Raw genomic sequence first — 10,024 nt, forward strand, 5'->3', positions numbered from 1 at the left:
ACACATGGCAAAGACCTCAACAGAAGTACAAGACCCACCCGAGAAAGAAGTGGCCGAGGGATGCTGGAGGCCACTGCTGGAAGACCCCACGCAGCATCAGGCAGCCCCTGGGATACAGACCACCACGGTTAAACACACAAGTAAACAACAACAATGCCAGCTGTTCAGCTTACACAGGAAGGTCTGCTGAGAAAGAGAGTGAGTCAATGCAGCAAGTTTGAGGCTCCAGGTGTAGACAAAGCCCCAAGTTTTGGGTCAGAAAGATTACACGAGTGCACAGTTCCGTGCACTCGTTTGTACCAGACTCCAGAAAGGAAAAGAGGAGCCCCCACAATGGCTGGCCACTGGAAACACCAGCCTGCCACCAAACACCAGCCAGACTCCACTGCCAGACAGACACAGAGCCGTCCGCTGCCCATCAACAACACACAGGTGGCCGACAGAGACACCGGTGTGGAGTTTGGTCTGGTGGAGTGCTCCACATGCACTGGCAGGACTGGCAAGAAGGTAGCACCAGAAACACACACACTGGTGAACAGGACTGCATTCAACACCTTGCCATTCAACACCTTGCTCAACACCCCACATGCAAGTGTTTGGGAACACAAGAGAATGCCACACTACAACACAAAAAATGAGAAAAACAATCAACAAAGAATTACCTTAACACCTTGAAAAAGATTTGCAGGTCAGAACTAACACCAAAAAACAAGACTACTGCCACAAACCAGCTGGCAGTACCAGTAGTGACTTGTGGGTGTGGTGTGGTGTGGTGACTGGCCACAAGACTACTGCCACAAACCGGCTGGCAGTACCAGTAGTGACTTGTGGGTGTGGTGTGGTGTGGTGACTGGCCACAAGACTACTGCCACAAACCAGCTGGCAGTACCAGTAGTGACTTGTGGGTGTGGTGACTGGCCAAAAGGTTTATTCTGAAATGTAATCTTGACAAACATCCTCACCCACACTGTGGTAAGGAAGTACAGGTGTGGTGTTTGTGGCAGTGTTTCTGTAGGAAGAGTGGTGTTGCCAGACACATCCAAACACTCCTGTGGGGGTGAGGTGTTGTGGATGTGCTGGTGGTGTGTGAGGGACTTGGAGTGACTAGTGTTTGTGTGTTGTTACTTTGTACTCAAGTGTTGGAATAAACTTTTGTTGCTAGAATGCTGAGTAATGTTGTTATACAGTAAATAATGTGTGTGTGTGTGTGTGTGTGTGTGTGTGTGTACAAAATGGCCAATAATAAACTTGCCATGACAGACAGAGTAGTGGATGACTGGAATAGACTCAGTAGTCAGGTTGTTAGTGCTGAGTCATTACAGAGCTTTGAAATATTAGACAAATGTATGGACAGGGATGACAGGTGGAAATAGACAGGCATGTTTTGTACAGGGACTGCCACGTGCAGGCCTGACGGCTTCCTGCACCAACCCTTGTGTTCTTGTGTGCTGCTGCTGCTGCTGCTGCTGCTGCTGCAAAATCTCTTCCTATTAATCCCTTTCTTTGCTGTGAATGCTTGTGGAGGTTTTACACATTGCTTTTAGTGCTGCGAAGTGTTGACTGTCGCTGTGAAAGGGTTGAAAGGTTAATGATCCTGGGAGGCAAAGAAAACTGCTGGTCTGTGCATCAATAGCCGTGGTGTTCTGATGGTCTGCCTTCTTCATCACTTCTCACCAAAACAAGAAAACAACAAAACTTGATTGAAAAACAAGCCACAGAGACAGGCAGAGCGGGTGGGAGTGCAGGGGAGAGGGAGAGGGAGAGAGGACGGTGTGGGAGACAAGACAGATATGGAGAGAGATGATACTTAACATTGCATCTCTTGCTATTCAAAGCTAGGTGAGTGTGTTGAAGCCTCCCTCCTGAAAGAGTTCAAGTCACCGGCAGGGGGAAACAGCAGCAGGCAGGGAGTTCAGGAGTGTGCCAGTGAAGGGGATGAGACACTGAGAATACTGGTTAACTCTTGCATCAGGGAGGTGGACAGAATAGTGGTGAAAGATTGAGAATACTGGTTAACTCTTGCATCAGGGAGGTGGACAGAATAGTGGTGAAAGATTGAGAATACTGGTTAACTCTTGCATCAGGGAGGTGGACAGAATAGTGGTGAAAGATTGAGAATACTGGTTAACTCTTGCATCAGGGAGGTGGACAGAATAGTGGTGAAAGATTGAGAATACTGGTTAACTCTTGCATCAGGGAGGTCGACAGAATAGTGGTTAACTCTTGCATCAGGGAGGTGGACAGAATAGTGGTGAAAGATTGAGAATACTGATTAACTCTCATTCAGGAGGTGGAGAGTATTGTGGTGAAAGATTGAGAATACTGGTTAATTCTTGCACTAGGGAGCTGCAGACAATAGTGGTGAAAGATTGAGAATACTGGTTAACTCTTGCATCAGAGAGGTGGACAGAATAGTGGTGAAAGATTGAGAATACTGTTGAACTCTTTCATTCAGGAGGTGGACAGTATAGTGGTGAATGATTGAGAATACTGGTTAACTCTTGCATTAGGGAGGTGGACAGAGTAGAGATGAAAGATTGAGAATACTGGTTAACTTGCACTAGGGAGGTGGAGACAATAGTGGTGAAAGATTGAGAATGCTTGTTAACTTGCATTCAGAAGGTGGACAGAATAGTGGTGAAAGATTGAGAATGCTGGTTAACTCGTGCATTAGGGAGGTGGACAGAATAGTGGTGAAAGATTGAGAATACTGGTTAACTCTTGCATCAGAGAGGTGGAGACAATAGTGGTGAAAGATTGAGAATACTGGTTAACTCTTGTATCAGGGAGAGGGACAGAATAATGGTGAAAGATTGAGAATACTGGTTAACTTTTGCACTAGGGAGGTGGACAGAATAGTTGTGAAAGATTGAGAATACTGGTTAACTCTTGCATTAGGGAGGTGGACAGAATAGTGTTGAAAGACTGAGAATACTGGTTAACTCTTGCATTAGGGAGGTGGACAGAATAGTGATGAAAGATTGAGAATGCTGGTTAACTCTTGCATCAGGGTGGAGACAATAGTGGTGAGAAAGTAAGGCCTCTTATCAAATTATATTGACATTTTTTGGCCAAATAGTTAGGAGTATATAAAATTTCAATAAAATTGCTAGCAAGATCTGCCCCCAAGCTTGAAAGAGGCAGAGACAGCAAGGAAGTGGTTCTCAGAGTGGGGTGTGACGAATAGTCTGCATCAGTAGTGAGTAGGGAGCTGTGAAAGGAGACTGCAGCAGTGTGTGGACAGAGATGGCAGGTGGAAATAGACTGCATCAGTAGTCAGTAGGGAGCTGTGAAAGAAGACTGCAGCAGTGTGTGGACAGGGATGGCAGGTGGAAATAGACTGCATCAGTAGTCAGTAGGGAGCTGTGAAAGAAGACTGCAGCAGTGTGTGGACAGGGATGGCAGGTGGAAATAGAGAGGCGTGTTTTGTACAGGTACTGCCACTTGTAGGTGTGATGGCTTCCTGCTCCAGCTCTTGTGTTCTTGTGTACTACTGCTGTTTGGAAGGCTCTGCAATGGTGCCATCTTAAGTCCACTGCAACACACTTTTCCTCCAATGTACGATAATGTACCAAGGTCCTTAAGAATGGCATTTATTGATTTTATGATCATTATTATTATTATTTATTATTTTTTTTTTTACAGTGTCTCTCTTTAATAGAAATACAATAATAAAAAGTGTAATATATATATATATATATATATATATATATATATATATATATATATATATATATATATATATATATATATATATATATATATATATATATTTTTTTTTTTTTTTTTTTTTTTTTTTTTTTTTTTTTTTTTTTTTTTTGGTAACTTTGTTTTTCACGTTTAATGACAAATTAAGTTGGTGGCAAGAGGAGTAGACATTTCAAGTTACCCTCCATTTCCACCCATGGCTTGCTGGTTCTCTAACACTTAGTCAAAATTTATGAATCATTAATAAATGATTATTTGTTTGATATTGTAAAGAAAAAGAAAAAAAAACGAAAAAAGTGCCAGCAGAAATCTGTGTGTAGAGTGCCGTTAGAAAAACAAAAAATGAAGACAAGACCAAGAGTGACGACGATGGGAGGCATGAATGCGCACACCGGTGTTGTAGGTGAGGAGGTGAATAGGAATGGTGAGATGCTTGATGAGTTTGTGAGTGAGATGGACGTGGAAAACCTGAATGAGACCCTGGCGTGGTGTGGCAGGAAGCAGCAGTCTGCGATTGACTACAAGCTAGTGAATGGGAGGATGGTGAGAGTGTGTACTGCATGTGCATTGATGAGCACGTTGTGACGGACTTTGTCTCAACACAGTATGCTGGCGTTAGAATGTTGAATGGGAGAGAGGGAAGGAATGCAAAGGTTAGGAGGAGAAAGTGGAGATTGAGGCATGTAGCATGGGAGAATTTCCAGGTAGACTTGAGTGAAAGTGTGAGGAGGGAAGCCTGAATGGCGTGGATGAAATGAACGACAGACAGGATGCCGCAGCCAGCCAGCCAGACAGGGTACGTGAGAACGAGTGCCGGGAAGCGTGCATGTAAGCCGTGGTGGAGTGACGAGACGAGATTAGGGATGCTGGAAAGGAAGGAAAGAGACTAAATGGGGTGTGCAGGCAGTCGAGAAAGAGGAGGCGGAGAGTGAGCACCAGAATGCACGGACAGCGTGTGTGAGTCAGCAGCGAGTGACGAAGCGAAAGGTAATGAATGCTAAAGTTAGGTGTGAGAGAAGTGTGCTTCAGTCCCTAAGAGAGAAAGGTGTTGAAGCGGCCGGGAATGGCACAGACTCCTGAGTGGTGAGGGAATGCCTGACACTGACAATGTGGAGAGCCTCGAGGTGAATGGGGCAGTGGTGACAGATGGAGAAAGAAGAAGGATGGTAGAAAAATGTACTTAGGTTTTATAGACGCAGAGAAAGCTTATGATAGAGTGAATAGAGAAATGCTGGGTAGAGTCTTAGAAAAGATTGGGTTGAGTGCAAAGGTAGTTAACATAGTGGGAAGTATGTATGTGGACACAAGCACTACATACAGACTAGGAGATATAGAAACACACTGGGCGAAGAGTGAGAGAGGAGTTAGGCAAGGCTGCATTTTGTCACCAAGCCTTTTTAGCCTGTATACAGAGGAGTTAGCAGCCAGCAGAATGAGAAGATTGAATGCGGGAGTGAGCGTGGGCAATGACAAGATGTGTGCTTCTTTGTGCAGGTGATGTAGTGGCCACGAGTGAATCGGCAGATGAGCTTCAAAGTTTGTTCGGTGTTGTAGATGTGTATGGAAGGGACTCTGGTGTGACACGTAGCAGTGACAAAAGCAAGGTGAACAGGTCAGAGGATGGCGGAAACTCAGTGTGCAGACTGGGAGGCAATGAGTTGCAACAGACTGATGAATGCAAGTACCTGGGGATGTGGATGAGTCCGAATGGCTGTGTGAAGGCGAACAATGAAAAGATAAGCATGGTGAACCAGTGGGTGGGTCGACTAGGAAGTGCAGCAAGGATGAGAGCCAGTAAGTATGACGTGCTGCGAGAACTTTGGAAGAGCGTGGCTGTTCCGAGCATTGTGTTTGGTATGGACGTGATTGTGTGGAATGAGAATGAACTAGAGAATGTAAAAGTAGGAGAGAATAGAGTAGCAAGAATGGCACTGAATGCACCAAGGTATGCAGCGATAGAGGCTTTGAGGGGAGACATGGGCTGGAGTACTTAGAGAGAGAGAGAGAGAGAGTAGCAGGTGGGGGAAGAAGTGTGTTAGGATGGCAGTTAAAAAAGGCTTGGAAACTAGGTGGGCTTTTCAGCGGCTTGAGGGGACGCATGTTGAGAGTGACTGGAGTATGATTGCTAGAAATGGAGAGGGTTTAGATTGGGGTGTAAGAAAGTGGAAGAGTGAGATGGAGTAGTGAAACATGTGGGACTGAGTGAATGAAAGAGTAAGATGGAACAAAAGAGTACTTTGGTGTGGTATTGGCGAGAGAAAGAGGCCCCGACGTATGCAAGGTGGTATAATGGAAGCCTGAGAGGCGATCTCTTTCGAGCGAGGGCACAGTGTATGGATGTGAATGCAGGGAGTTACAGATGGTCCGAGTCCAGCAGCGAAGTGTGCCAGACGTGTGACATGGGAGAGGATGAGACGGTGGAGCGTGTGGTGCTGGAGTGTGTGAAGTATGCCAGAGACAGGAATGAGATGATGCAAGTGGTGCTGAGGGAACTGGGGAACGTCACAGTGGAGAAGACAGGAAGGGAGTGGATGGTGTTGCTGCTGGGACTGTGTGGGGAGACGAATGGAAGGATGATTGAGGCTGTCAAAGTGTTTCTGCAGAAAATGTGGACCGCTAGATGTAGGAGTTAGTGGTGTGAAATATGGCGTCTGTTTTACGTTTGCCTTTTTTTTTTTTTTTTTTTTTTTTTTTTTTCCTAACGGGAGTTATCAATAAAAAAAAACTGACATGAGCAATCCCCAGGTATGAAAGATGATGCATGTTTTTCTGTTTAATATTTTTGTTTTTTTCCTGTTTTTCGTACAGGATTTGCCGTTATGAAGGCTTGATTCAGGAGTAATCCCAAGCCTCCCTAGGCGTCAAAATCAAGATTAAGTTCGAGCCACCCTGAAGAAAGAACTTTTTGGTGAGCTGTGGCGGTGTGTACAAGTGGCTTTGCCTTGCTCTCTGAGTTTTCTCTGAGTTTTGTGGTTTATGTTCTCTTGCCTGTGTGCTGAAATACCCTGAAAATGGTGATGAGCGCGTGTGGTTCATGCGAGGAGAGTGTGGCGAACAGGCAAAGGGCTGTGGCATGCGAGAGATGCATGGCCTGGTTCCATGTAGCCTGTGTGGGCATGAGGGAGGCCAACATGAAGGCGCTGGGGTTCGAGCTTCTGGTGTTCCTCTGCAGGGAATGCCTGAGCAAGAGCCTCAATGAGTGGAGGAACCAGGATGAGGAAAAAGAAGAGAGAGTGGAGCAGAGCACCCAGACAGAAAACCTGATGAAAGAGGCAGAAGCACAGACGACGAAGACTGAAGAGAGAAAAGACCAGCAAGAAGTGGTGGAAGTGGCCAGAACAGACAGACGCCCAAGGAAGAAGAGAATGGTAATCAAGAAAGCCCCAGTACGTGTCATTGGAGACAGCATGGTAAGGAAGACTCCCGACTTTGTGAGAAGGGAAATTGAGTGCACCAGCATGGGAGGTGCTAAGATCCAAGACGTCAAGAGGAAAGTCAAGGAAGAAGTGCAAGAAATGGAAGAGAGAAGCCTGCTAGTTATCCAAGGAGGAGGCAACAACTTAGTAGAGGCAGGTGCTGAAGACACAGTAAAGGAAGTGATAGAAGCAGTGAGGGCAGCAGAAGAAAAGAAGATGTGTGTGGCTGTGGTGGGGGTCCTGCGGCGCCCACGGGAAGGAGTGCAGTAGGAGAAGGTCAGAAGAGAAACGAACCGCAAGATATGCATGGAACTCATGAAGGTCAAGATGGAATGGATGGCAGAGAAGAAGGGCAACGTGAGCTTCCTGGACATGGATGGGATCCTCGACCAGGACAAATTCTTCGGGACAGACGGGGTCCACCTCAACCACAACGGGAATGAGAGGCTAGGACGTCGACTGGCCGAGTGGATGAGGGCGAGGCAGGTGTGTTGTGTGGACGAGGAGGACCCACTGATGTCAGCGAACATGGAAGAAAAGAGACTAGCCAGGCAAGTAAATGTGTGAAGATTGGCTGTATGAATGTGAGAGGATGGGGTGTGGGCAAGTTTGAGGATGTATGCAAGGAGCTCAGGGAGTGGAGGTTCGACTTAGTCGGGCTCACTGAGACTCACCTGAGAGATGATGTACGAATGGAGGGATGCGAGTATGTTATGACTGGAAAGGAGCGTAAGGCACAGGAAACGAGTAGAAATGGAAATGAGGAAATGAGTAGACAGTGTAGATGGCTGAAGAAAAAGAGGCATGAAAACGATGAGGCAGAGAATGAGTATGAGAATGCATGGGCCGCGTATGTGAAGCAGCAGCGGTTCACAAGACGAATGATAATGAATGCTAAAGTGAAGAGTGAAAGGAGTGTGATTCAATCTTTAAGGGAGAAAGGTATGGAAGGTGGCCGTGAATGGTACAAGTTCATGAGAGGTGAGAATATGTGAGGCAGTGTTGGCGTGGAGAGTCTAAAAGTGGAGGGTGTAGTTATAACAGAGAAGGACGGAATCAGGGAGGCAATCAAAGGGTTCTGGGAAGAAGTAGGTGGGATAGGTGAGATGTTTAGTGTGAGAGAAGGATGTGTAACACTGGAAAGGAAGAATGCAGATGAACTGGATGAAAGAATCAGTAGGGATAAAGTGGCGAGGTGTGTGAGAAGGCAGAAGAATGGCAAGGCAGCAGGTCCAGATGATATACCCTATGAGTTCTACAAGAATGGTGGGGAGATAGTGATAGACAGAATGACTGAGTTATTCAACCGAGTGTGGGATGAAGAGAGAGTGCCAAGAAAGTGGAATGAGAGCAGAGTGTGTCTGTTGCATAAGGGGGGATTTAAGAGTAAGAATGAGCTGAAGAACTACAGGCCAATTGCATTAGTGAATACAGTAGGTAAAGTTTTCAGTGCAGTGTTGAATGAGAGACTGTGTAAATGGATTGAGAGAGCTGGAGTGCTGGGTGAAGAACAGAATGGTTTTCGTAGGGACAGGAGAGCTGAGGACAATATGTTTGTGGTGAATGAAATGATTGAGAAGAAAAAGAAGGATGGGGGTAAATTGTACCTAGGTTTTCTGGATATAGAGAAAGCTTATGATAGAGTGAACAGAGAAATGCTAGGTAGAGTCTTAGAAAAGATTGGATTGAGTGCAAAGATAGTTAACATAGTGCAAAGTATGTATGTGGACACAAGAGCTAGATACAGGCTAGGAGACATAGAAACAGACTGGGTGATGAGTGAGAGAGGAGTTAGGCAGGGCTGTATATTGTCACCAACCCTTTTTAGCCTGTATACAGAGGAGCTAGCAGCCAGGATGATAAGAATGAATGTAGGGGTAAGTGTGGGGAATGATAAAGTATGTGTGCTCCTTTATGCAGATGATGTAGTTGTTATGAGTAAATCAGCAGATGAGCTTCAAAGTTTGTTGGATGTAGTGGATGGCTATGGTAAAGACTTTGGAGTAAGGTTTAGCAGTGAGGAAAGCAAAGTAATGATTGTGAATAGATCAGAGGATGAAAGTAATGTGGTATGGAGACTTGGAGAGAATGAGTTGAGACAGGTGCAAGAATACAAGTACTTGGGGATGTGGATGAGTCCTAGTGGGTGTGCAAAGGCAAAGAATGAAAAGATAAGTATGGTAAACCAGTGGGTAGGTCGATTGGGAAGCGCGGCAAGGATGAGAGCAAGTAAGTATGATGTGTTGAGAGAAGTGTGGAAGAGTGTGGCTGTGCCATGTATAATGTATGGTATGGATGTGATTGCATGGAATGAAAGTGAAATTGATAAGTTAGAAGTGGGCCAGAATAGAGTAGCAAGGATGGCACTGAGTGCACCGAGGTGCACAGCAGTTGAAGCCTTGAGAGGTGACATGGGATGGAGCACCTTCAGAGAAAGACTCACAAAAGCCACACTTAGGTACAAGATTAGGTTTGAGAGAATGGATGATGCAAGAATATCAAGGAAGGTGTACCTGTGGAAGAAAGTGGAAGCAAATGGAGGAAGAGATGCATGAGAATGACCGACAGGAATGGATTGCAAGTTGTGTGGGCGATAAGAATGGCTGGGAGGAATCAAAATGAGCGTGAATGGGTGGTAACAAGAGGAGGCAGAGTGGGAGCCGAATGGGATGTGAGAAAATGGAAGAATGAGATAGACAAAGAAGTGAAATGTGTGGGACTGAATGAATGGAAGAATGAAATGGAGAGAAAGAAGACCCTGGAATGGTACAAGGAGAAAGAGGCCCCGAGGTATGAAAGGTGGTATGATGGAAGCCTGGGCGGTGATCTTCTCTTCCGAGCGAGGGCACAGTGTATGGATGTGAATGCAAGGAGTTACAGGTGGTCTGAGTCCCGCAGCA

The 10,024-nt window shown here is 45.8% G+C and overlaps 1 protein-coding gene across 1 annotated transcript in view; it reads left to right on the forward strand.

The window, feature by feature from the left end:
• The window catches only part of LOC135096562 (gastrula zinc finger protein XlCGF57.1-like), a 13,103-nt gene extending 11,939 nt beyond the window's left edge, over positions 1-1,164 (forward strand). The window contains exon 5 of the mRNA XM_063998141.1: positions 1-1,164. This exon is cut by the window's left edge and continues 2,514 nt beyond it. The gene's annotated coding sequence lies outside the window, so the exon portion shown is untranslated.
• The last annotated feature ends 8,860 nt before the right edge of the window (positions 1,165-10,024 follow it).

This window comes from Scylla paramamosain, unplaced genomic scaffold (assembly GCF_035594125.1).
Source record: "Scylla paramamosain isolate STU-SP2022 unplaced genomic scaffold, ASM3559412v1 Contig4, whole genome shotgun sequence".
NCBI classification, from domain to species: domain Eukaryota; kingdom Metazoa; phylum Arthropoda; class Malacostraca; order Decapoda; family Portunidae; genus Scylla; species Scylla paramamosain.